General features: G+C 44.4%; 1 protein-coding gene across 1 annotated transcript in view; it reads right to left on the reverse strand.

Annotated features, from left to right (window-relative positions):
• The window catches only part of znf532 (zinc finger protein 532), a 195,147-nt gene that overhangs the window by 150,111 nt on the left and 17,751 nt on the right, over window positions 1-27,285 (reverse strand). Inside the window, exon 2 of the mRNA XM_041185665.1 lies at window positions 22,321-22,415. The gene's annotated coding sequence lies outside the window, so the exon portion shown is untranslated. The remainder of the gene's footprint in view (window positions 1-22,320; window positions 22,416-27,285) is intronic.

Genomic DNA, 27,285 nt, shown 5'->3' on the forward strand with positions numbered 1-27,285 from the left:
TCCCTTAGAAACTCCTATTAAGTGTCCATGAAAAAGAAACATGTCTAAGTTTTTCGTCTTGCACTCATCAGGACACTTACAAGAGCACCAATATAAGGGGAAACCACAATTTTGGTTGGCAAGTGACATTGCCATGGACAATTGCATCAATGATGGTGCTGACAGTTAACTGCCAAGCATTGTTTGAAATTTAAACCATGCAGCTCGACCCTGGCTGGTAAATGCATGGCCCTGAGGAATGAGTCAGCAAATGGCTGTCACTTATTCTGTTTAGCTGAAACAGGCGCAATGTGTGTACATGTTCTTTCTGTCTGCAAAGAACAGGGCCCTATGTGTTAATATATGTAGCTTCCAATACACGCAAATGCACTACACTGTGAGTCCGACTGATAATCTTAAATTGGTTGTCAGCGTAGTTCTTAGCGCAGTGAGGATTACATAGCAAATGTTGTTCAATTGCGGAACACAACTAATGTTGGACACTGTGTTTTGAGCTTTGCAAGCACCAGCTGGATAATTATGGTCAGTACATTGCCTGTTGCAAACAATGGCTGGGACATGCTGTTTGATAAGATCCAACAGTATTTGAGACGTAGAGCCTCCATACCTAGTATCACACTGACACTGAAATTCATATACTACATTACTCATTTGTGATAGGCAGAATGTCTTTTAGGTGTGATGGAGGTAGGGTAGCAGAGCAATCACTTTTTTTTTAGATGAAATCCTCAGAGAACTTCCACAATGAATGTCGATAGGGTGTTGGTGGTTTTGACAATGTGCCCAAAAAGTCTGCCAATATGTTTCAGAAGTTCTCTTCAAGCCTTCACCAGAAACAAGTGAGCAGTAAAAGGTGATTATACTTTGAAGCAATGCTCGAAATCCTCAACAAAGACTAGTTTACTCCCAATCAGCTGGTCGCAGTTAGGAGAGGATGTTAGGTCAGACACTAACCACCAAAATAGTGTGCAGTCTCTTCAATAAATGCAAGCAGGCAATTTAAGCAGCATTCTGCCACTTAACATTCTTGCTGGCAGCTATCCCGAGACAGGCTTCAACTCCTTCACCAAATTGGCAACTTGCACTAAAAATGTACTAAATGGTAAACAAGAACAAAAATAAAAATACCTGGAAAAACTCAGCAGGTCTGGCAGCATTAGCGGAGAGAAACACAGTTAACATTTCGAGTCCGTATGACTCTTCAACAGGACTAAGGAAAAATAGGTGAAATATAAACTGGTTTAAGTGGGGGGGTGGTGGGGGGGGGGGTGGTTGTGGTGGGACAAGTAGAGCTGGACAGAGGACCAGTGATAGGTGGAGATAACCAAAAGATGTCATAGACAAAAGGACAAAGAGGTGTTGCCGGTGGTGATATTTGCTAAGAAATGTGCTAATAGGTGACATTAAGAGTAGAAAGCAGGACAGGTAACCCTAGTGGGGGTGGGGTGGGGGGGGAAGGGATCGAAATAGGCTAAAAGGCAGAGATAAAACAATGGATGGAAATACATTTAAAAATAATGGAAATAGGTGGGAAAAGAAAAATCTATATAAATTATTGGGAAAAAGGGGGATCGGAAAGGGGGTGGGGATGGAGGAGAGAGTTCATGATCTAAAATTGTTGAACTCAATATTCAGTCTGGAAGGCTGTAAAGTGCCTAGTCGGAAGATGAGGTGCTGTTCCTCCTGTTTGCGTTGAGCTTCACTGGAACATTGCAGCAGGCCAAGGGCGGACATGTGGGCATGAGAGCAGGGTGAAATGGCAAGCGACAGGGAGGTTTGGGTCATGCTTGTGGACAGACCGAAGGTGTTCCACAAAGCGGTCACCCAGTCTGCATTTGGTCTCTCCAATGTAGAGGAAACCGCACTGGGAGCAGCGAATGCAATAGACTAAATTGAGGCAAGTGCAAGTGAAATGCTGCTTCACTTGAAAGAAGTGTTTGGGCCCTTGGACAGTGAAGAGAGGGGAAGTGAAGGGGCAGGTGTTGCACCTTCTGCGGTTGCATGGGAAGGTGCCGTGGGAGGGGGTTGAGATGTAGGGGGTGATGGAGGAGTGGACCAGGGTGTCCCAGAGGGAACAATCCCTGCGGAATGCCACCAGGGCGGATGAAGGGAAGATATGTTTGGTGGTGGCATCATGCTGGAGTTGGCGGAAATGGCGGAGGATGATCCTTTGAATATGAAGGCTGGTGGGGTGATAAGTGAGGACAAGGGGGACCCAAAATGTTTCTGGGAGGGAGAGGAAGGTATGAGGGAGGATGCGCAGATGGGCCGGACACGGTTGAGGGCCCTGTCAACCACCGTGGGTGGAAAACCTCAGTTAAGGAAGAAGGAAGACATGTCAGAGGAACTGTTTTTGAAAGTGGCATCATCAGAACTAAATGCTATTTCAGCTTAAGAGTCCACATCAAATACCTTGGAAGCACATTTCTTTTCTTGTGACTTGATGCACCTACAAGGCACTGCCCCCATAGCTTCAGGATGGGAGCTATGGGACTGCTTTTGGCCAGATAATTCAAACCACACTCATTCATATCAGCATCCAGGATGACCCAAGACAATCTGGCTGCAGACTGACTCAGCTGGCCTTCTGGCACCACTGCCGGTATTGTTTGAGAGCTTGGCAGGGGATCAGGCATGTCATCATTGAAACATGTACCACTCCCATACAACTCTGCCCCTTCTATAGGGCTGCAGTTCAGCTTTCCCTCTCATAGAGTTATATAGCACAGAAATAGGCCCTTTGGCCCATCGTGCTCGTGCCAACCATCAAGCACCTATCTATTATAATCCCATTTTCCAGCTCTTGGCCCATAGCCCTGTATGCTATGGTGTTTCAAGTGCCTATCTAAATACTTCTTAAATGTTGTGAGTGTTCCTGCCTCTACCACCCCCTCAGGCAGAGTGTTCTAGATTCCAACCACCCTCTGAATGAAAAATCTTTTCCTCAAACTCTTTCTCAACCTCCTGCCCCTTACCTTAAATCAATAACCTTTGGTTATTGACACTTCCGCTAAGGGGAAAAGTTTCTTCTTATTTACACTATCTATGCTCCTCATAATTTGGTATACCTCTATCAGGCACCCACTCAGCCTTCTCTGCTCTAAGAAAAACAATCCTAGCCTGTCCAGCCCAGACAACATTCTTGTGAATTTCCTCTGCAACCCTCTCCAGTACAATCACATCCTTCCTATAGTGTGGTGACCAGAACTGCACACAGTGCTCCAGCTCTGGCCTAACCAGCATTTTATACAGCTCCAACATAACCTCCCTGCTCTTATATTCTATGGCTCGGCTAATAAGGCAAGTATCCCATATGCCTTACCGATCTGTGCTGTTACCTTCATGGATCTATGGACATGTACACCAAGGTCCCTCTGATCCTCTGTACTTCCTAGGGTCCTACCATTCCTGTGTATTCCCTTGCTGTGTTAGTCCTTCCAAAATGCATCACCTCATACTTCTCAGGATTAAATTCCATTTGCCATTGCTCTGCCCATCTTACCAGTCCATTTATGTTGTCCTGTAATGTCAAGCTTTTCTCCTCACTATTCACGACACCACCAATTTTTGTGTCACCTGCAAACTTACTGATCATACCTCCTATATTCACGTCTAAATCATTAATGTACACTACAAACAGCAAGGATCCCAGCACTAATCCCTGTGGTACACCACTCATCACAGGCTTCCAATCGCAAAAACAATCTTCGACGATCACCCTCTGCCTCCTGCCACTAAGCCAATTTTGGGTCCAATTTGCCAAATTGCTTTTGATCCCATGGGCTCTTACCTTCTTGGCCATTCTCCCATGTGGGACCTTGTCAAAAGCCTTACTGAAGTCCATTTAGACGACATCAACTACACTACCCTCATCTACATAACTAGTCACCTCCTCGAAAAATGCAATCAAATTTGTTAGACAAAATCTCCCCCTGTCAAAGCCATGCAGAATATCCCTGATTAATCCCTGCCTCTCCAAGTGGAGATTAATCCTGTCCCTCAGAATTGTTTCCAATAGTTTCCCTACCACTGATGTTAAACTCACTGGCCTGTAATTATCCGGTTTATCCCTACTACCCTTCATGAATAATGGTACCACATTTGCTGTCCTCCAGACCTCTGGTACCTCTCCTGTGGCAAGAGAAGATTTCAAAATTAGTGTCAGAGACCCTGCAATCTCTTCCCTTGCCTCACATAGCAGCCTAGGATACATATCATCTAGGCCTGGGGAATTATCCACTTTTAAGCCTGCTAAAACCACTAATACCTCCTCCCTTTCAATGCTAATTTGTTCAAATATATAACAGTCTCCCTCCCTGATTTCTACACCTACATCGTCCTTCTCTATAATGAACACAGATGAAAGGTAATCGTTTAAAATCCCACCTACCTCCTTCGGCTCCAAGCACAGATTGCCACTTTGGTCTTTAATTGGCCCTACTCTTCCCCTGGTTATCCTCTTGCCCTTAACATATTTATAAAAAGCTTTAGGATTTTCCTTTACCTTGCCCACCAGTGTTTTTTCATGCTCCCTCTTCGCTCTCCTAATTACTTTTTTTAAGTGCCCCACTACACTTTCTATACTCCTCTAGGGCTTCTGCTGTTTTCAGCCCTCTCTATCTGCCATAAGCCTCCTTTCTTTTTTCTCATCCATTCCTCTATATCCCTTGACATCAGGGTTCCCTGGAATTGTTGGTCCTAACTTTCACCTTCACATGAACAGGTTGGCCCTGAACTCTCACTATTTCCTTTTTGAATGACTCCCATTGGTCTGATGTAGACTTTCCTACAAGTTGCTTCTCCCAGTCCACTTTGGCCAGATCCTGTCTTACCATATTGAATTCGGCCTTCCCCCAATTCAGGACCTTGGTTTCCGGTCCATCTTTGTCCTTTTCCAAAACTACCTTCAATCTTACAGAGTTACGGTCACTATCCCCGGAATGGTCCCCCGCTGACACTTTAACATTTGCCTGGCTTCATTCCCGAATATTAGGTCCAGTGCCGCCCCTTCTCTTGTAGGGCTTTCTACATGCTGGCTCAAAAAGCTCTCCTGGATGCACTTTAAAAATTCTGCCCCCTCTAAGCCTTTCACACTAAGACTATCCCCAGTTAATATTGGGGAATTTGAAATCCCCTACTATTATTACCCTATTATTTTTGCACTTCTTTGAGATTTGCCCAATATCTGCCCTCTATCTCCCGCTGACTGTTTGGAGGCCCATTGTCGACTCCCAGAAAAGTGATTGCCCCCTTTTTGTTTTTAAGGTCTACCCAAATGATCTCATTTGAGGAACCTTCTAAGATACCATCCTTTCTTACTGCAGTAATTGCCTCCTTGAACAATAGTGCAATGCCACCTCTGCTTTTACACATGCTTCCCCCCCCCCCACGTCACGCCTGAAGATTCTATACCCTGGAATATTGAGCTGCCAGTCCTGCTCTTCCCTCAACCATGTCTCTGTGATAGCAATAATATCATATTCCCATGTGTTAATCAACATCCTCAATTCATCTGCCTTGTAAGACTCCTTGCGTTAAAATAGATGCAATCCAGCCTTGCATTATTCCCTTGTGCTTTAAAAGGTCTATATTTGCTCTGCTTTCCAGGCTGACTTAGTTTCTCTTCTATATTTGGCTGTACATCAACCCCTACTGTACCTCCACTCTGTATCCCATCCCCCTGCCAAATTAGTTTAAACCCAACCCAACAGCAAAAGCAAACCTCCCTGCAAGGATGTTGGTCCCTTTCCAGTTCAGGTGCAACCCGCCCAACTTGGACAGGCCCCACCTTCACCAGAAACAGACCCAGTGATCCAGGAAACTAAAGCCCTCCCTCCTGCATTATCTTTTCAACCACACATTCATCCTTTCTATCCTCCTATTCCTATACTCAATAGCTTGTGGCACAGGGAATAATCAAGAGATTACAACCTTTGAGGTCCCGCTTTTTAATCTGCTACCTAGCTTCCTAAATTTTTGTTGCAGGACCTCATCTTTCTTTCTACCAATGTCATTGGTACCAATGTGAACCACAACTTCTTACTGCTTCAGAATGCCCTTCAGCTATTCTGTGACACCCTTGTCCCTGGCACCAGGGAGGCACCATGCCATCCTGGAGTTACACCTATGGCTGCAGAAGCACCTATCTGCACCCCTCACTATTGTGTCTCCTACCACTATTGCTCTTGCACTCTTACTCCTCCCCCCTTGTGCAGCTGAGCCACCCATAGTGCTGTGTACGTGACTCTGGACCATCTGATCTGCTGGAGACAATATGGTGAAGGTCTGTAACATAACTGAAGCTCTTATCAATGCATTCTCCCAGCCTGTGGCAGATATTGGAGTCCACAGCTAGGTGGTACTAGTTTGATCTTCAGTCAAAAATACTAGTACGGGCCACACAAACTCCAGAACAAAAATGCACTGTCTTTGGTGGATTGGTGAACACATATCGCATTCCTGAAGTCAGGTTGGGGGCAGGAGTTCTTTTTCCTCCCAAATCCATAGGATGAGTACATGGAGCCCGCCAGCTTTGAAGACCTCAGCTGGAATACGATGAGGGCCATAAGCTTTGAACATTGTAACATAAATCACTAGTGGAAACTAGCCAAGTATCTCCCTCTTGTCCATAGCAGGGGCAATCCTGACACACATTCTCCTGAATTGCCAATTACCTGCAGCTGAGGAAATCCTCCCAGAGACACAGTGTGGCTTTAGACCTTCCAGAGGAGCCTGTGACATTGTCTTTGTTGCCAGACAAATGTCAAGAAAAACACCAGGAACTCTTCATTGCATTCATTGACCTGACCAAAGCAAGGCCCCTGGATTGTGCGCCAACATTTAGCTGTCCAAGAAACTTCATTACAATCCTGCAAAATTGCTTTACAATCCTGCCAAAACTAAACTGACCACTTTAGACATACATGATCTACAGTTTGCGGATGACTACAGTATCATGGCCCACTCTGCACCAGATTTGCAAGCTACTCTTGATCTCTTCAATTTTGCATTCAGGAAATTCAGCCTGTCCTTAAATGTTGCCAAAACAAAACTCATATCAACTTACACCTGGCCAATCAAATATTCCACCTTCCATATATGCTGAAGGAGACACTCAATATGTTGAGCACTTCCTATGCCCTGGCAGTTACCTCTTTCAAAAGTCCACCATTGATGAGGAGATCCAACACCAGAACAGCTGTGCCAGATCAGCCTTCTACAAACAATGTTGTGAGTATTTGACAACAAGGATCTGCACAAGTCAACAGAAGTCTTAGTGTACAGAGCATTTGTCATCACCACGCAGTGAGCCCTGAAATGTGTATCAACAACACAAAAGAGAGCTAGAGAAATTCCACCAGCAATGCCTCCATTAAATCCAGAGGATGCAGTGGAAAGACCAGCCAACAAATTCTAGTGTCATTTTTAAAGCCAGCTCCACCAACATTCAGGCAAAACTCTTGCAAAATCATCCCTGATATACTGGACACTGCATTCAGATGGCCAAAAAGTGTCTTCCCCACCAGGTCCTGTTTTCTCAACTCTTAAATGGTCAGCATATCCGAGGAGGACAAAGAAAGCGCTCCAAAGACACTCTGAAGATCTCCTTGAAATGCTGCCGCATTGACATTAATGACTGGGAGGAGTTTGCTACCGATCATTCAAAATGGTGGCAATCTGCCCATCAAGCTGCATCATGCTTTGATTCCAAATGCCTGAGGCAGAGTGATGGCAGAGAATGAAGGAAAAGGAAGTAAATCCTGCACTCTGAGTCCTATTGTCTCATGGGACACCCTGCCCCATGAGCCCAAAGATCAAGAATTGGCCTGTTCAGTCACATGAAGGCCGACGGCAGAAACTCCCAACCCTGAGTAGATATTGTCATGTTAGATTCTGAACTTCAAACTAATTTTATATTTTTAAAAGCTAAACCAAAGGACTGGGAAATATGGCCACCCAAGGTCACCTGACTTCTTTTATGGATTAGAACCACTCCCCTGTCTTAAGAGAGAGCCAAAGAACATTCCAGACTGATGTGATCTAATGCCTTTCCCTGAAACAAATCAAAGCAGTATTATCTTATTCAAATGGGTCATTCTAAAACAAAGATACCGACTGTCTCAAACCATCAGAGGTGTTAACTCACAACACATGATGCAGAATCAACATGAACACCATACCTTATTTGGAAGAGACCTTGAACTTGTGAAAAACCACATGGAGACAGCCATGTTTTCTTTATCTATTTAAAAAATCAGTTAGGAACTGTGTGCAGGCAGTTCCACCAATACCATCAGAAGTATCAGTTCAGCCAGTCTGTGAACCAGACTCGGGAACAAGCTGCAAGATATCAGACAGCCAGATTTAGTACCCTGTTCCAATTTAAAGTTTGCCTGAGAACCAATCTCCTAGCTACTTGACTAAAAACTTCACAGCTTGCTGTGAGCCCTTCACTTTACAAGACTCTCACTCCAAGAATAACCTTCTATATTTTAAACTCACCAAAGCTTGCTGCTGGATTGTTTAATTAGAATACACACACCAAGGGTAAGAGAAGATACAGCTCGTTCCATACAAAACACACAGATTATGGCAGTAAGAGAGCAAATATATTCTGTGACAGCATCTTCCTAGAATTCAAGAACAGCCAAAGACGATTAGTAAGCACATGTTCCCATTTAGTCTGCAGCATGCTGCTGCCTTGCACCAGGACTGCACCAAAGCTAGAATCAGACTTTTCCATACATGAAGGCATGGTGCAGAAACACTTATGCAGGGGATTGCTATTCTGTTGCTTGGAATAGATGGCTGGAATGAATGACTGTGCCTTTTCACAAGGATTGTCTGCCTGTGAGTGTGCAGCAGGATTCAATTCATGGGATTGGCCTGAAAAAAAGGCAAGGAGGGAAGGTTCTGAAATGGCCGAAGAGTGCCAGCACAATGTGGCACCAGGTTGCAATGCGGTGTATGTGCGAGTGTTTGGGAAAGAGAAAAGGTACAACAAATATACAGGCACCCTGTTGTAATTGATGATCATCAATGGCAATGTATACCAAGTTATACAGCGCTTTAAATGTGGTCAAACACATCAAAGCACTTTGCAGGAGTATAGTAAAATAAAATATGACACTGAGCCACATTAGGAGATATTTGGTCAAATAACCAAAAACTTAATCAAAGAGAAAGGGTTTAAAGGGTATCTTAAATAAGGAAAGCGAAGCAGTGAGATGGAGAGATTTAGAGAGGGAAGTCCAGAACTTAGGGCTTAGGCAACTTAAGACACAGCCACCAATGGTTGAGTGATTAAAATTGAAGATGTTCAAGGGGCCAGAATTAAAGGAGTGCTGATATTTCGGAAGTTTGTAAGGTTGGGAGAGGTTAGAGATAGGAAGCAGACGGACCATAGTTTTTTTTTATTCATCCATGAGATGTGGGCATCACTGGCTGGACAGCATTCATTGATTATCCCAAATTTCCCTGGAGAAGATGGTGGTCAGCTGCCTTCTTGAACTGCTGCAGGCCCTGTGGTGTACATACAGCGCAGTGAGGGAGGCAATTCCAGGATTTTGACCCAACAATAGTGAAGGAACGACATTATATTTCCATGTCAGGATCATGACTGGCTTGGAGGGGAACTTGCAGGTGGTGGTGTTCCCAGTAAACGGCTGCCTCTCTACTTCTAGATGGTAGTGATCATGGGTTTGGAAAGTCCTGTTGAATGAAACTTGGTGAGTTCCTGCAGTGCACCTTGTAGATGGTACACATTGCTGCTACTGTGCATCGGTGGTGGAGGGAGTGAATATTTGTGGAAGGGGAGCCAATTAAGTGACTGCTTTGTCCAGGATTGTGTCAAGCTTCTTCAGTGTTGTTGGAGCCACACTCATCCAGGCAAGTGCAGATTATGCCATCGCACTTCTGACTTGTGCCTTGTAGATGGTGGACAGGCTTTGGGGAGTCAGGAGGTGAGTTACTTGTGGCAGGATTCCTAGCCTCTGACCTGCTCTCATAGCCACAGTATTTCTTTCTATGGCTGGCCCAGTTCAGTTTCTGGTCAATGGTAAACCCCTAGGATGTTAATACTGGGGGATTCAGTGATGGTAATGCCATTGAATGTCAAGGGGTGATGGTTAGATTCTCTCTTGTTAAAGATGGTCATTGCCTGGCACTTGTGTGGCGCAAATGTTATTTGCCACTCATCAGCCCAAGCCTAAATATTGTCCAGGTCTTGTTGCATTTGGCCATGGACTGGCTTCAGTATCTGAGGAGTCGCAAATGGTGAACATTGTGCAATCATCAGCGAACATCCTGACTTCTGACCTTATGATGGAAGGGAGGTCAATGATGAAGCAGCTGAAGATGGTGGGGCCTAGGACACTACCTTGAGGAACTCCTGCAGTGATGTCCTGGAACTGAGATGATTGACCATTCAACCATAGAAATGTTACGGTGCAGAAAGAGGCCATTCAGCCCATTGTCTCTGCGCCAGCCAAAAAAAGAGAAAAAGAAACGAGCTGCTCATTTTAATCCCACTTTCCAGCACCTGGTCTGTAGCCTTGCAGGTTACAGCACTTCAGATGCAGATCCAGGTACCTTTTAAATGAGTTGAGCATTTCAGCCTCAACCACCAACTTAGGTAATGAATTCCAGACATCCATTATCTTCTGGGTGAAAATCTTTTTCCTCATGTCCACTCTAATCCTTCTACCAATCACCTTAAATCTATGCGCTCTGGTAACTGACCACTCAGCTCCTGTCTACCTTATCTAGGCCCCTCATAATTTTGTATATGTCAATTAGGTCACCCCTCAGCTTCCTCTGTTCTAAGGAAAACAACCCTAGCCTATCCAATCTTTCCTCAAAGCTGCAATTTTCAAGCCCTGGCAACAAACTTGTAAATCTCCTCTGCACTCTCTCCAGTGTAATTATGTCCTTCCTGTGATGTGGTGACAAGAACTGTACACAAAATTTCAGCTGTGGCCTAACCAGTGTTTTATACAGTTCCATCATTACATCCCTGCTTTTGTATTCAATACTTCGCCCAATAAAGAAAAGCTTTCTTGAACATCTTGTCCACCTATCCTGCCATCTTCAAGGACATGCACTCCCACTTCCTCAACCCGTCTCAATAACTTCCCGTTTATTGAGTATTCCATTGCTTTGTTTGCTCTTCCCATATGCATTACCTTACACTTTTCTGGATTGAATTCCATTTGCCACTTAACTAAACCATTCTTATCACCCTGGAGTCGACAGCTATCTTCTTCACTATCAACTACAAAGCCAATTTTTGTGTCATCTGCAACTTTCCCAATCATGCCTCCCAAATTTAAGTCTCAATGATTAATTGTACAATAAACAGCAAAGGCCCCAACATTGAGCCCTGTGGAATGCCACTGGAAACCACTGAGCCAAGGTTGGATCCAACCTGCCACCTTATCCTGTATCCCATGAGGTCTCACTTTCCTGACCAGTCTACTATATGGGAACTTGTCAAATGCCTTACTGAAATCCATGTAGACAACATCCACTACACTATCTTCATCAATCCTCCTTGTTGCTTCCTCAAAAAATTCTATTAGTTAGTAAGACACAATCTTCCCCTAACAAAACCATGCTGATTATCCCTGATCAATCTGTGCCTTTCTAAGTGACAGTATATCCTATCTCTCAGAATTGTTTCCAATTAATTGTCCACCAATGATGTCAGATTGACCAGCCTGTAGTTTTCTAGCATACCCCTATCATCCTTTTTAAATAATGGCACAACATTCGCAACTAAAATTGTCTGGAATGGTTGGGCCTAGGACATCACCATGAGGAACTCCTGCAATGATGCCCTGGCACTGAGATGATTGACCAACAGTATCCATAACCATCTTCCTTTGGGCTAGGTTTGGCTCCAACCAGTGGAGAGTTTTCCCCTGATTCTCATTGACTCCAGCTTTGCTAGGGGTCGTTGATGCCACATTCGGTCAAATGTTGCCTTGGAGTTGAAGACAAGGATGAGAATTTTAAAATCAAGACATTGCTTAACCTGGATTCAATGTAGGTCAGCGAGCACAGGTCTGATGGGTGAATGGGATTTGATGCGAGTTAGGCAATTTTATAACTGTTTTGACTTTCCATTTAGTGTCAGCCATTAGAAGTAGTCTGAGTATTGAGTCATCTGTCCAAGCCCTTGGAATTTTCTATTTTTAGATTTGGCGGTTCTACACAAGGAGAGGCGAGAGACAGAAAGAGGGGGGCAGGCAAAAAGTAATGGAAAGAGAGAGAAAGAGAGAGGAACAGAGGTAGACATAAATACTAGAACACAAACTGACAGAGAAAGCAAAATAATGAAGGGCAGACAAATAGCTGAAGAGACAAATACATTCTGATTTTTTTGATCGGTGTATCTAGTGAGGAAAATCAAAGCAGTTTTTAAAAATAGATTATGAAAACTCTCCGGGTCAATTAGCTCAATAATTTGCAATTGTTCTAAATATGGAAATTAAGTGATTGTCACAAAAATTATAACCATTCATCCATTCATAAAGATCCAAAAGAAATCCCACACCAGCATTTCAACTGTTTCTTAGGTAAATCCAGGGTTTTGACCTCTATCACTGCGTTTGGAAGTTCGTTTCATGTGAAGACCACTCCATGTATGAAGTACTTCCTCATCAACAGCATGTTTTACTAGTCTGAAGATATAGGCCTAACTTTGACCCCCAAGACAGGTAGTTAAGCTTTGGACAGGAGATTAGAATTGGATGGGTGTAGCTCCCAGTTGTAAACCCCTTTGTTCCCATTTGGCTTAATTTTAGCCATGACAACTTTGATAAGTGAATATTAATTGCATTTAATTAATAACAAACGGTGAGCAAAGGTTTAAAAAGATTAAAAGCCTACAAGTTGCACAGGCCCTACTGGAGTCTCTAGATTCAGCCAGCTGTCAGTGGTGGATCGAGCGCGTCGAAGGTCTTGACTTCACATACTCTAGTCGGCGAGCCTGGGCCCTCCTATTACCGTCTTGCAGTCGGTAATCCCATGGAGTATTGGGCCCCAAAATTCTGGCCCAACTCCATAGTCTCCAAGTTTGTGTTGAGTACAAAAGGAGCTCTCAAAAAGAATACCAAGAGAAAGGCACTTTGTCGGCTATGCTGGACAATGACCTTGATCCCTCCACAAGCCTCCATACTCATCAGCTTAGATGAGGTGAAGGGAGGGTTAGCGACAATGAAGAAAGGGAAGATGGCTGGCAGAGATAGTATCCCCCTAGAATTTCTTCAACAACTAGGCCCAAAGGGACTCCAGCAGCTTGTGAAACTGTACAGCAAAGCCATGGAACCAGGATGCATCCCAAAAGCATGGCAGGAGACGACAGTCTATGCCATCCTACAACTTGGCAAGTCAATCAACGATCCAGTAAACTATAGGCCAATATCACTTCTGTGCATATTTAAATTCATTTTAAATTTAAACTCATAGAACGTATCGTTCTACAGAGAATCCTCGTCAAGGCCATGATCCCTGCAGAACAAATGGGCTTCCAGCCTAAAGGTAGCTACTGCGACCAAGCTCTTGCCCTCATAATGCACATTGGTGCCAGTTTCCAGAGGGAACTCAAGACTGGCGCAGCCCTCATAGACTTGTCATCGGCCTATGACACGGTTTGGATTGAAGGCCTGATGCTGAAACTAGCAAGGCTCACCCCCTTCCTAAAACACCATCCCTGCTTTGGGTGATGCTGAGCAATACACAGCTATGTGTCCAGCTTGGCGACAAAGTCAGCTCACCTTGATCCATCAACAACGGACTGCCACAAGGATCTGTACTGGCACCCATGCTTTTCAACATCTACATGAGCGATATGCTGCAAACAAAGTAGCATAAATTTGCATATGTGAACAATCTTACCCTGGCATCACAAGCAGCCACCTTCAATGATATCAAGTCCACTTTGAACAAGGACATCAACATCATGTCTGAGTACTTCCAGAAATGGGGGAGCAAACCAAACCCCCCCACAAAACAACAGTCACTGCATTTTACCTTGATAACAAGAATATTAAACGCACCCTGAATGTGAACTTCTGCAGCAACCTTGTACAACATGACCCCAGTCCGATTTACCTTGGAGCGAAGCTGGGCCACAAGCTAACCTTCCACGACCACCTGAAGAAGGTAGCCTCCAAGATGAAGTCAAGAGTCAACTTGATCCAGAAACTAGCAAACACCAATTGGGGAGCCTCAGCACAAGTACTACAGACTTCAGCGATGACACTCGTGTACTCCATAGCTGAGTACTGTTCACCTGTGTGGACCAGAAGTACCCATTTCAACTGGTTGATGTTCAACTAGGGATGGGCAATAAATGCTGGCCCAGCCAGCAAAGCCCACATCCCATGAATGAATAAAACAAAACTGAACACTGCAATAAGATGCATCACTGGAACCCTCAAGTCGATCCCAACATCCTGGCTACCCATGCTAGCATCAACCTTCTGTGAAGTTCAGAGAACTGAGGAAAAAAATGCCTCCCAATCCAGCAGGACCTCACCAACGTTCCTCACCTCCACTTGAAATCCTTTTGGATCCGCGCACCCAACTTCATGCAGTGCAATATCAACCCTGACGAAGCTTGGAAAAATGAATGGACTGCACAAGAAGTCACCAACAAACACCTTGTGAAAGACCTGGCACACAAGGTCCCAGGTTTTGACCTCCCACAAAGTTCATGGACATCCCTAAATCACATCCGTACAAACCGTGGCAGATGGGGATACCAGATGCACAATTGGATAATTAAAAACTCTCCTGTGTGTGACTGTGGTCACCCAGAACAGACCATGGAACGCATAACGACTCAATGCCCGATTCATAAACAGAAATGAGATATTACAGCAATACACACCGCCACTCCTGACGTAATAGCCAGGCTTGACCACCTTGATGTAAAATTATAGTTGTTGCTCTATACCCAGCCATATGAAAGAAGTAGTAGTAGTGATTAGCATCAACTGGGGATTCAATTCCACTACTAAAAATAGCAACAGACTGAAACTGTGGCTGCTGGGTCAGGGGATGCACATTTGTTATGTGCATCCTTCTAAATAAATGCTTATAAAAAGTGTGTAAAAATTAGCTCCAGTTCTCCCCTTCACCATCTGCCTTCCTGGAATAGAACTCATTGCAGCTGAAGAGAGGGGAGTGCCTCATAAATACCATGTAAACTCACCCAGGGACATTGAACCATTTGTAAACAAAGTTTATTTATATTGACCTTTCAATATTTTGGGCTGTATCAACTAATTCAATTAATATTGTGCTTTCCATAGTTGTTAAAATTCATAATAGAGGCATATCAGAGAGCGGTGAAAATGCCTTGGTACATTTTATAGGGAAGTGATGCAGTGGCAGCAAAAGTGGTCAATTAACTATCAATTCAGCTGGCAAATTACATCACCAGGCATCCAAGCTCACACTACTAAGTAATAAACCACTGAAGTTAGATTTGCTTTATAGCAAAAGATAGACAGACATGCAGTTATACAGTTATACACAACCTCTGAACATCTTAAAGCACTTTACAACCTTTGACATGTTGTCACTGTTGTAATGTAGGAATCTCAGCTGTCAATTTACACAAGCTCCCACAAAATAACAATTAAATAAAAGACTGGATCACCTGTTTTAAATTTTGGCTGAGGAATAAATTTTGGTCAGGACAGTGGGGAGAATTCCCCTGCTCTTCTTCGAATAATGGATCGTTTACATCCACATGAGAGGACAGATGGAGCCTTGCATCGAAAAGATGGCACCTCTGACAGTGCAGCATTCTTTCAATACTGTTCCAAAGTGCAATTGTTGATTATGTGCTCAACTCTCTGGAGTGGCACATGAACCACAACCTTCTGATGAGTGCTAACACTGAACCACGCCTGACATCTAAACTTGCACTTATATGGCAACCACAAATCAGTTGTATTAGGTTGAATGATTGTGTTGCAATCAAGATCAGCTAGTTTTTACTTATATTCATCATCATGGCTTCAATATATAATATTACAGGAAAAGAGAGATTAAAAACTACTGAAAAGTACCCTAATTTCCCAATCGATTTTTGTAGGTGATAATGAAGTTCAGGAACCCTCTGTGAAAAACAGCCTGAACAAGCTTCACTGAAGTTCAAATTCAAAGAGCAGCAGCAGTGCTTATACATAGGGCTACTAAAGAATGGGAGGGTGTAAACTGATCATTCTCAGCTAAAAATCTGCAGCTCCTGTAACCCCTTCCTGCAGAATTGTGACTCAGATCAAGTCTTCAAAGCACTGCAGAATAAATCTAATTTTGTTAGGGGCCTGCACTTAGGGTTCACTGAAAGAGCTGGAATGTGCCTGTAGGTACTGGAAATGGAAAGTGGAGGCAGTACAACCATAAATCCAGATACCATTTGTAAAGCATTGCCTCAAATAAATCCCCAAATAAATCAAATCCCAGAAGTGGGTGTATTCTGTTTCAAATTTAGATTTCATGGAGTTGTATAACTTGCATTTATAATATAGCATCTTCAACATAGTAAAATGCCCCAAGGCGTTTCACAGGATCATTATCAAACAAAATGTGACATTCAGGCGCTGAAAGATCAAGATTTTAGAACATGGCAAAAGCTTGAGAAGTATCTTTTGAGGAATGCCCTAAAGGAGAGAGGTTGAGAGGTTTAGAGAGGGAAATCCAGAGCTTAGGGCCTAGATAACTAAAGGTTTGGCCGACAATGTTGGAGAGAAGGAAATTGGGGACAATCAATAGGACAGAATTAGATGAGTGCAGAAATATCAGAAGGGTGTGGGGTTCAAGGAGACTACAGAGATAGGGAGGGGTGAGGCCAAGGAGAGAGTTGAAAACAGGGATGAGAATTTTAAAATCAATGCTGCTTAACCAGGAACCCGTAGGGCAGTGAATACAGGGGTGCTGCAAAAAGAGCACTTAATGCAAGTTAGGAAATGGGCAGAGTTTCGGATAAGCTCAAGTTTTCAGAAGATGGAAGATGGGAGGCTGGGCAGCCAGGAAAGCACTGGAATAGTCAAGTCTAGCTGTTGGTATAAGGCTTTGGTGAGGGTTTCGACAGCAGATGGGCTGAGGCAGGAGCAAAGATGAGCACTATTAGGTGGAATAGGCAGTCTTGCTGATGGAGTAACTACGGGGTCAGTCAGACAACTCAGTGCTAAATAGGGTGTTAAGGTTATGAACAGTCAGATTCAGAAAGTGGTTAGGGGGGAAACGAAAGTAAATTGTGTGTGACTAGGCCTAGCACCTGCTGTTTATACATTTCCCTGAAAGCCAACATTACCTCCCATCAAAAATGAATACATTTAAGCTCTGAACAAAATTTAATTAAGTGTGTTGTTTTAAACACAATTTTTGCACTGAACTACTGCGGTTCTCAAAGGGTTAATGCATGAATGTACCTAACGCACAACACAGAACTAAAATCTCAAAGCATCAATTAAATTAATCTCAAACACCAACGAATGTCCATAAATACCAAGCATAATTTCTCCTTACCCCCTCCTTCAAAAGAGAGTAAAGTATCCAAAAGATAAATTTGCCTTAAGTCTTTTTACTTCAGTAAGAAAGTTGACTCCTTTGTTATGTAAGCAGTTGTTCTGGATGGGGGAGGGGCGCCCATCTGAAAGGAAAGTGGTTATGTTTTGGGAAATAATTAGATATTGCAGTGCAGTACATGCTTGTAGTGTCATACAGGAGGAAACAGCAGTGTAGTATCATACGAAGGACTTGCGTTTTATTTTAAAAAAAGACTGCATTCAGGCAATCTAAGGCCAGCTAAATAGCTTTCAGCCATGATAGCATTAAGGCACGTCATAGCCCTGGTCACATTGCACACCACAGCTTCGGCAGCCCAGTCTGGCAGCCCTCATGAAGTTAAATGTTGAAACAGAATTATTTGCTCACAGAAGCATGGTCAAGGAACCTCATGAAAAATGTCACAACCTGATGGAAATGTCACAAAACACCGCAGCTGCTTCAGTTTCACTTTCAGTTAAACATTATCATATTTAGAGGCAGAATAAACAAACGGTAGGTGAACTGCTCCACGCAGCTTCATCATTTCCACTGATATCAGGCCTCATATTTTAAAGCATTCCCAATATGTAAAGTTGCATTCACAATGTTCACCAGTAGGCAAAAACTGTATAGCATAATGTCACTTACTTTCATCTGTTTTAAAAAAAAATCTGATAGCACAAGTTACACATTGAGTTGGGGGGGGTGGGGGCAGCGGTATGATTTTATGGAGCCTGCGAGTGGGAAATGTGGCGTAAGTGGTGACTAGTTAGGCAGGACACAAAATTTTGATTTCCCGACAGTGGGTTGCGATACAGAGATAAAGTCAGTGATGTGTTTGTGGCATGTCCATACTTATAATATATTTGCATGCCATGACTACTCATTAATGTGAAACAGTTTTTTGTAAAGTCCTACCCTCAGGGTAAAGTCAGTGGCGCATGAGAATCTTGTGGCGCTCTGTTCCCAATCGTTTGCAGGTGGCGTGCACCAGTCAGCTTTGTTCAGTTGTGTATAAAGTCAGCGGTTTTCACTGTTTAACTCCACGTCACAAAGCAGGGGAGTAGGAGAATGGCAGCTTGCATGGAGGCTTGGGACCGGCAGGGGTGAGTTAATGGTGAGGGTGTCAGGACCAGGGTCAGGAGCATGGAGAAGTGGAAGAGGGATCCAGGGAAGGAAAGAGTGTGGGGTCAGGGTGGCATGGAGGTGTGAAGTGGGAAGGGTCTGGCATCTTGGGTGTGTGTAGGAGGAGGGGTGCTGGGAACAGTCAGTCAGTCAAGGTAAGAAAATGAGGGGCCTCAAGGCAGGTGTCAGTATTGTCCAAATGCGTGTCCAGCTGGAAGGGTCCTTATAGGCCTTTGATTTCACCTACAACATTTCAATTATCCCCACTGAGAGCGACCTTGGACAATCCCCTTCACAATGTGTAAAAGGGAAGGCCAGCTGAGCCTGCAAGTTCATGCCCCAGAGTGTGGTAATTACAACACTGAACACTAACATAAACATTCAATAAAGAGTGAACAGAAAAACGCAACATTGTTTCTTCCACAATAAAAGGAAATGTCCCCAACTCCCTTGTATCTATCAATGCACGCCAACCATGCTCATGCCAGTACATTTAGCTCTCTGACAAAGCTAGTCTCAAGCCAGTGCCAAATAACAGTGATGCACACATGAATAAAGTGAAACCAAATGTAAGGCGAAATATTTACAAATGAAATTTAAATTTGAAAAACACCCATGCCTACTTCGTGCTCTCAAGTCTTATGTTAATGGCAATGGAGTTGGGCAGGAAAATTGTGACTGTGAAGCAGAGCCTCCCTATTTGACCAGGAGGTTCTCTTATAGCTCCCCCATACCTCCAGCATTGTCAGCTGATGGTGAGTTTCAACAATGAAAAGCTTCTCCCACTGCTGAACTGCAAGCATTTCCCATGCATGCCATCGGCACTTAGAATTTTAATTGTAATTGCATGGGAACCGGCAAAAAGATCGCATAAAAGATGGCATATAATTCCAGTTACAACATCTGGAACTGCATACTGTGACAAAATTCCGGCCCAAGTTTTATATGGGATTAACATTAAGCTAACATGCCCGACAGGGAAATTGATGGGATTGGATATCCCCCCACTCCTCCATTTTGATTTCAGATGATAAGTTAAACCAATAGGTCCCTTACAAGTGTACAAGATCCCATGGCACTTTTTCAGAATTGAACAGGAGATTTTCCTGGTATCCTGGCCAACATTCATCCCTCATTTGAATAGCACTAAGACAAATTTGCTAGCCATTTACTGTAGCTCATTGCTATATTTGGGACTCAGCTGTATGCAAAATGAATGTTGCATGACAATACATTGCTCAGAAGTAGAACAAAATTCAACCAAAAAAATTCTGCAACAATTCTAAAGCACTCCCAACAACAAATTCAAATGTTACTGCTACTAACAACAGAAATGAAGCAGTTTGGCCATCAACTGTTTCTTTGGATGCTAACCACAAAGTAATATAGTCATTGGTATGCCTTGGCTGAAGTCACATTTAAACCAATGATTTTATTTCATAAATTTGTACAATAATTTTTCACAAGGCTCCAACGTCAGAGCTTAAGTTAATTTTCAGGCTGCCCTCAAAGACAGCTTTGCTGACATTTAAAAATAAAATAGTTTTTCAGATTTTTTTTGAAAGTGTTCTTACTGAAAGGAAAAATTAACTAAGGCTGGTGCAAAACGAAGGCAAGAGCACTTAGCCTAAAACTGGAATAACCTATAAATAGATAATGTACAATTTTATCCCTCAGTATTTCAGGGGAATGCAATCCTGCTAGATCACATATTTGTACAATATTGCTTCCAGATTATTGATGCCCTGTGCCTATCACAGGCTACAGTGTGGAACACACTAATTACTAACTCCATAAATCACACTTCTCCCATCCAGCAGGATCCAAAGGTATGGTTTACAGGCCTGTATGAAGCTAAAGCCTGTAAACCAAATTGTAGGGTGCCTGTTAATTTGGGAGGAGAAAGCCCTACTGAATTCACTTAGTTCTGTTGAAGGGTCATGAGGATGCGAAACGTCAACTGTGCTCTTCTCCACCGATGCTGCCAGACTTGCTGAGTTTTTCCAGGTATTTCTGTTTCTGTTTTTGTTTTGGATTTCCAGCATCCGCAGTTCTTTGCTTTTATCACCCAGATCATGACCACATTACAGCCTTGGTCCAAACATGGACAAGAAAGCTGAACTCAAGAGGTGAGGTGAGAGTGACATCAAGGCCTCATTTGACCGAGTGTGGTAGTAAAGAGCCCTCACAAAGCTGGAGTCAATGGGAATCAGGGAGAAAATTCTATGCTCGTTGGAGTCATACCTAGCACAATCGAAGATGTTTGTGGTTGTTGGAAGTCAATCATCTCAGTCCTGGGGCATCACTGCAAATATTCTTCAGGGTAATATCCTGGCCCAACCATCTTCAGCTGCTTCATCAATGACCTTCCCTCCATCATAAGGTCAGAAGTGGGGATGTTCGATGATGGTTGGACAATGTTTAGTACCATTCACAACTCCTCAGATACTAAAGCAGTCCATGTCCAAATGCCGCTTTCTCCATGCCTGGTTGAATGCAACTCCAACAACACTCTGGAAGCTCAAAACCATCCAGGACAAAGCAGTCCACTTGCTTGGCACCGCATCCACTTCCACCACCACCAGCGCACAGTGGCCGCAGTGTGTACCATTTACAAGGTGCACTGCAGGAATTCACCAAGGCTCCTGAGACAGCACCTTCCAAACCCATGACCACTACCATCTAGAAGGTCAAGGGCAGCAGATACATGGGAACACCACCACCTGGAAGTTCCCCTCCAATTCACTCACCATCCTGACTTGGAAATGTTTCGCCGTCCCTTCATTGTTGCTGGGTCGAATTCCTGGAGCTCCCTTCCTAACAGCACTGTGAGTGTACCTACACCACAGGGACTGCAGCAGTTCAAGAAAGCGGCTCACCACCACCTTCTCAAGGACAAATAGGGATGGGTACTAAATGCTGGCCAGGCCAGCAGCTCCCACATTTCATGAAAGAATAATAAAAAAAGCTCTGCATCCAGTCAACCCTCAAGCCCCCAATCTAGATGTAACAGCCTTTACATGTCCCTAATCCATCCATGCCTGAAATTTATGCACTGGAGCAATTAAAGAGATTTTAATAACCAGGAAGGACAGACAAAGAGGCCCTAAAGATCATAGCTGGATCACAGCTGGAGCTGTGACAGAGTCGGGGGAAATCAAAATTATTGAATAATATATTTTTATTGAGTTCCTTCAGCAATTTCATCTCTCCCATTTATGACAAATGTCAAATTGTAATTTGATTTTATTTAATCCCAATGAGAAGTGTAATTTTATGAGTTGGTTTACAATTTCTGAGCTTTTACTTAGTGTGAGGCAGATTTCCAAAAATGCTTGTAATAATTGCCTTACTCTGGAACATGCAAAACTCACACATTGCGTAGGCCCACAAAACCTGACTCAGTTTAACTGAACTAGTAGATCTTAGTAAGGGCAGGTTTGGGAGGGAGAAAATGGAACAGGTTTCTACTCCTACCCACTTCTGGAACCAAAAGGCGATATTTACTAGACTCACATGTTTGGTCACCAGATAAGGGAAGGATTTAGGCCGATGATGCCTTCCACGGGTAACAGCCTATGCTGACCGGCAGCAGTCAAGTTCACATAATGAAGAATGGACACTTACTGGCTTGGTATACACATGAAGAATGCTGAGATCCTGCAGGGCAAACAGCATCTGTAGAATTGTAATCAAGCAAGATTCAGTGCCTTTGGGGAGAGCTGGGAAAAAAAGACAAAAAAAATGTAAGTCCATTTGATACAAATTTCATAGTAGTTATCCAGAAAATGAGGTTTAAGTTCTGCTGGACTGAACTCGAGTTTTGTGCAATAAACACATACAAACATGCACATCAATTCCCATCTGCTGCATACTTTCTAAAGATAAACTATTCTTATGCAATATCCTCAGAGAGTGGTTGTGTAACCCAAGGGCGACAGTTGAGCAGCAGCAATTTCTCTCAGAGCAAGCATTATTTATCTAAAGCAAACAATTCCCCTTTAAAAGTGGGCACATTCAAGTTGTAATTTGTTTCCATGTGGCTGGTGGCTTTATTTTCCACTAAGGTCTGCACAGGTCAGCAAGCACAAAAAGTTTAGCTGCCTCAGTTAGTAAGAACACATGTGGTTTATGCTGCATCAAAAAAAAGGTACAACCTATATTTTCAATAGGAAATGTCAGCTACCGGGTGCAATAAAGAGGTTAAAGAATGAAAAATAGATTTTCCATTTATATAAAAGCAAAATACTGTGGATTATGGAAATCTGGAATAAAAACAGAAAATACTGGAAAAACACAGCAGATCTTGCAGCATCTGTGGAGAGAGAAACAGAGTTAACATTTCAAGTCCATATGACTAGCTCGGAGCTCTGGCTCTGAAGAAGTGTCATATGGACTCAAAACATTAACTCTGTTTCTCTCTCCACAGATGCTGCCAGACCTGCTGAGTTTTTCCAGCATTTTCTGTTTTACTTGCATTCATACAGTGCCTTTTACGACCACTGGACATCCCAAAGCACTTTACAACTACTTAAGTTTTGTTGAAGTACAGTCATTTGTAATGTTGGAAACATAGCAGCCAATTTTCAGACAGCAAGCTCACACAAGCAGCAATGTGATAATGACGAGATAATGTTGGAATTCTCCCATCCCAGACAATGTCCCATTCCAGAGGCGGGGACAGGGAGTGTTTCCTGCTGTGAAAGCTAGCCTCACTTATCCTGGTGGAGTGGATAAGGTCGTTCATCCTCTTCCAGCATTAGATGGCTGACCCTTATCCTTGCATGTGGATGAGCTCAGCGCTCAGGATGGAGCTGGCCCTCAACCCTTTTGGACAATTTGCAGAACATTCATGCCATGCTACACAATCCCGTGGGTTATCTCTAAGAGTAGAAGCAGGAGAAATGAACATGAAATTGTTATGTACAAATGGAAGCAACATACAGTTCCTCTCAACCCCATCTTCTCCGTTGTCTTTGAGCAGGATAAGTTAAGCCACAACTGGCAAGAACATGAGAAGACTGGAGGGGGTTCTGACAGAGTTTGAAGAGAGGGCAGCCCAGCTGGCAGATGTGGAGTGAGACCGGGCAATTGGAGATGGGGAGACTGGGCTCCACCCTCCACCCAGTAAGTATCCAGGCATGGAATACAAACCTCAGGGCCAAGGCTGTCTCCACGTTGGAGGCAGCTCATGCTGTCACTCACTCTCTCCTCTCTCACTTACAGATGACGCCAGAAAGAGGCCAAGGCCCGAGCTAGAGGAATCCCTGTCAGGCCTCAGCAGAAGCCCAAGTCCGGAGAGGAGCGAGGAGAGAACACAAGAGGAGAGATGTGCATCACAGCAGACACCTGCAATTTCCACCAGCCCAGAGACACACACTTCAGTGGGTATGAGCTCTAGTGCAGGAAGGGTCTCGCACTCTGGTGGTCACCACACAGACAATAGCCAGCAGCAGGAGGAGGCAGGGTCAGCCGAATTCACCGGCACTCAGTGGAGTGCCAAGGTCCAAGACTGATGACAGGCCTCTAGAATCAATCTTCCAACTGATGGTGGAGAGTCAGCAAGAGGCAGGGGTACGTCACACGGAGGTGTCAGAAACCCACAACAGGGTAGCACATAAGTTGGAGGAGTCTGGCCGCCTGCTCTCTTATGAAGTGATGCCGACCTCTGTGCACATCGAGGTCTCCATGGGGAGGGTGGCAGATTCCTTCTGGCACCTTCTGCCCCATAACCCTCACTATTCCCCCATACCATGACTACCCTCAGTTCGCACCCCAGGAGTCCACAACTGACTCCACTGACCCTTCCCTGTGAACCCCTTCACACCTCAACAACCCTCATGCGCCTTCAGACATTGATAATCCCCATGACCCCACATGCCCCTCACACCTAAACAACCCCCATCCCCCTTCACATCTCAACACCACCCCCCGTCCCCCTTCACACAACCCCATCCCCTTCACACCTCAACATCCCCTCATCCCCCTTCACACTCAACACCCCACATGCCTCTTCAGTTGTGCACATAACATCCCCCCTACCCAGCATCCACCACATCCTTCCCACTCTCTTGCTCCATTCCATGTGCCACCTGTAATACCCTTTCCAGCACCCCTAACGGCCCGCACCACCCCCCTCCACGCCTCCCAACCGCCCCCAAGGCCTAAGCCCTCACACTACCTCTTCATTCCTCTCCTAGCCTTCTTTTAACCCCCCAACACCGCAGACCCTCACCACCCAACAGTACTTCCTGCTGCCTTCCACCTGCTGGATCCGAACCCAAGGCGAAGTTCCTGGAAGAATGTCTGAAATTTGAGGGAGGTTGCTGTGTGGAGAACTTCCACCTTCTGGAAGCTGCTTCCAGGAGGAGCCATGTGGATAAAGCTCCATCTACCCTGTGCTCCATACGGTACTCCAGGGTCCGGTAGCTGGAGGCCTCCATCTTCTCCTTGGATCTCCGCGAGCTGCCCAAGGTCTTTAAGGTAAGTCCCAACATTTGCACATCGCATTAGTCCAGAAGTGTTTGGGTGTGTGAACGATCGGGGGTGGGGGTGTTGGGGGAGGTGGGAGGATGATTCCAGTCAGGCCTTCATCTGCATCCCATTCGCAGGATACAAATCAGTTTCATGCCAGCCTCTAGCAGGAGTCGACATCTGCCATGACAGGCAGTAATGGAAGATCCCACCATCGTTTCATACTTCTGTAAAACCAATTTTGGACCTCCCACCAAATTCTACCCCCCAAGCCCGCCATTGAACCGACATGGGAGAATTCCACCCAATGTGTTTTTGTGATGTTGATTGAGGAATAAATATTGCCCAAGACTCCTGAAATAATTCCCCTGCTCTTCTGTGCCATGGGATCTTTTATATCCATCAAAGAGGGCAAATTTCTCATCTGAACGATGGCACCTCTGATAGTGTAGCACTCCTATTGTACTGGAGAGTCATCCTAGATTGATGTGGTCAAGTCCTAGAGTGGTACTTGAACCCAAACATTCTGACTCAGAGGGCTACCAACTGAGCTACAGCTGACACAACAGGATAGAGACCCAGTACATCAAGTCTCTTCTTCACTAAAATACTCCAGAATTTCCTGGTCACACTAAAATTTATCTCATAGGCCTGTACCTCAGACCATATACTGACCCATTGGGCATCCCAGAGCCTTGCACTAGGGCTTGTGAACTAGGGACTCTCCAGGGATCCTGGGAACTACACTGAAAATTGAGCAGGCAGGTGTAATTTTACATTTTTCTCTTCAACCTCTGGCATCCCCCATCCCTCCTTGACGCACCACCACCACACGACCACCCCCCCCACCCCCCACCCACCCCACCACCCCCCCCCCACCCCACCAACCCCCCCCAACCCCACCACCCCCACCCCCCCACCCCCCCACCCCCCCAACCTCACCACCCCCACCCCCCCACCCCCCCTTCCAACCCCCCACCGAACTTAAAATCTTGAGGCCTTCTGGCTGTTACTCTCCAGCACAAATCCTCAAGGACTCAATTCCAGCTTTCTAATCCATAGCTATTGCACTGTCCAGCCTGCAGCTACCCTCTTGTTCTCATCAAATTGCATGAAAAGCAGCTCAGGGAAGATTCACTGGACTGATTCCTGGTCACTGGACTGATTCCTGGTAATAAGGGGCCTGTATCCATTGGAGTCTAGGAGAATGAGAGGCAATCTTATTAAAACATTTAAGATCCTGAGGAGACTTAATGGGGTGGATTCTGAAAGGATGTTTCTCCTTGTGGGAGAGACTAGACCTAGGGGGCACAGTTTAAAAATAAGGTGTCTCCCATTTAAGATGGCGATGAGGAGAAGCTATTTTCTCTCAGAAGGCTGTGGAACTCTCTTCCCCAGAGAGTGGTAGAGGCAGGGTCAATGAATATTTTTAAGACTGGGTTAGATAGATTTTTTTTGACAAGGGGGTCATAGGGTATCAGGGGTTAAGAAGAAAAGTGGAGTTGAGGCCCCAGTCAGATCAGCCTTGATCTTACTGAACGGTGGAGCAGGCTTGAGCAGCTGAATGGCCTAGTCCTGCTCCTAATTCATATGTTTGTGTGTTCATATCTTCGCATCCTCCTCTTAACCCGAATCCCACAAAAGTTCCTGCCAGGGTACAAACAGTACCCGTGGACATTGCAAATATGCTGTGAGAAAGGAAGTCTGAGCACTCAGCCCTTACAGAAACTTAACTTAGGATGCTGCACCTGTTGGATACTCAAAGAGGAAAATTTTGTTTCGATAAAAGCAAAATACTGCGGATGCTGGAAATCCAAAACAAAAATAAAAATAGCTGGAAAAACTCAGCAGGTCTGACAGCATCTGCGGAGAGGAATGCAGTTAACATTTTGAGTCCGTATGACTCTTCATCAGAACAGTTCCTCTCCGCAGATGCTGTCAGACCTCTGCGTTTTTCCAGCTATTTTTATTTTAATTTTGTTTTGGTGTTGTGCCTGACCTGCAGCACCAAGAACACTTTTATTTAATCCGCTGGTTAATGTAAATTAAGCACAAGCATCATAAAGAATTTGTTTACACAATGTCTCCTAACGAAGCATGTCCATCTGAAGGATTTCA

The sequence above is a fragment of the Carcharodon carcharias genome, chromosome 1 (genome assembly GCF_017639515.1).
Source record: "Carcharodon carcharias isolate sCarCar2 chromosome 1, sCarCar2.pri, whole genome shotgun sequence".
In the NCBI taxonomy this organism is placed as follows: Eukaryota; Metazoa; Chordata; class Chondrichthyes; order Lamniformes; family Lamnidae; genus Carcharodon; species Carcharodon carcharias.